The following is a 1,197-nucleotide window of genomic DNA, read 5'->3' as shown; positions in this document are numbered from 1 at the left end:
AGTTTGTCTTGTGAGTAACTTTCAACCCCGAGCTCCGTTTTACGCATTAATAAATGTTTTTTTTATTGTAAATTTATAGTTATAAACAATATATATAAACTAACACATATATCCATATTTAATATATTAAGAAGTATAAAAATATGAGTGAAACATGGGCGCGAACTCGTTTATTAAATCAAGCTAAATAGAGGCTTGAACTTGTTTAATCTCAACTTGATTCAAGCTTTTAGCAAACCGATCATGAGTAGCACACAATCGGCTCAACTCAATTACACGCTAAGACTTACTAACTTAAATTTATTTCAAAAGAGTTAGCATCATCCATGACTATAACCACAATCACGGTTTTGACCTTTTCCATAATAAAAATAAAACGGGTAAGTTTATTTTAATACATATTTTTAAATCATTTATTATAACCCAAACCCACATTACTTCCCGTTCCCAATCGTTTTTAAAATCATTTATTTAGTAACATTTCTTTAAACAATGTATAAAAATGGAAAAAAATATTAGAAAGTAAAAATAATTAATTGGTGGCTGTGGGGTTCGAACCCACGCGCACTTATGTGCAGAAGATCTTAAGTCTTCCCCCTTAACCACTCGGGCAAACCACCTTTTATGTTTGATGGCTTTCACTATAGTTATAAGAATTAGAAATTCGGCAGTCCTCTTATTTTCATTTTACGTTTCCTCACCTCTTGAGCACTTGTCACCGTATTGAGAGCGGAGACACGATGACTTGCCGCCGCCGGTTCCACTTTAAGATCGGAGCTTGTAGAGTTGTAGCCAATTAGCCATGGCTCCAGGTGAACACAACATTACCCGTATTCGGTCATGAAAATAAAACTCGTAAAAGAATCAAGGACAAATAGAAGACGTTATTCGGTCATGAAAACGGTGAGGTAAACTTAATAGGATGAAAACATCAAGAAAACCGAGGATGATAAATTTAAAATATAAGTATAAAAGCAACGCAAATAAATATGAACCAAGTAACTGGGAGTTGGGACTTGCCAATAGCTATTCCATTTAAAAGTGATTATGATATTTAATATATAAACTCACTTAACCTTACTAGTATTATTGTGTTGTTGACTTGTTGTCTATGTCTTCTGGTTTAGGTCGAGAAATCAAAAAATAAGGTGATAATCAAATCTTCAGGATGGATTGTACGTAAAAAAGATTTAAATA

At 33.0% G+C, this 1,197-nt stretch overlaps 1 non-coding gene across 1 annotated transcript; it reads right to left on the bottom strand.

The window, feature by feature from the left end:
• Nucleotides 1-537: 537 nt before the first annotated feature.
• On the bottom strand, nt 538-620 carry TRNAL-UAA (transfer RNA leucine (anticodon UAA)). The gene has a single exon. It is a non-coding gene; the product is annotated as a tRNA-Leu (tRNA).
• Between the last annotated feature and the right edge of the window lie 577 nt (nt 621-1,197).

This window comes from Bidens hawaiensis, unplaced genomic scaffold (assembly GCF_021521415.1).
Source record: "Bidens hawaiensis isolate Kalapana, Puna unplaced genomic scaffold, B.hawaiensis_p1.1 tig00017346_1, whole genome shotgun sequence".
NCBI lineage: Eukaryota > Viridiplantae > Streptophyta > Magnoliopsida > Asterales > Asteraceae > Bidens > Bidens hawaiensis.
The sequence above is the reverse complement of the archived record's forward strand: the minus strand, read 5'-3'. Positions and strand labels throughout refer to the sequence as shown.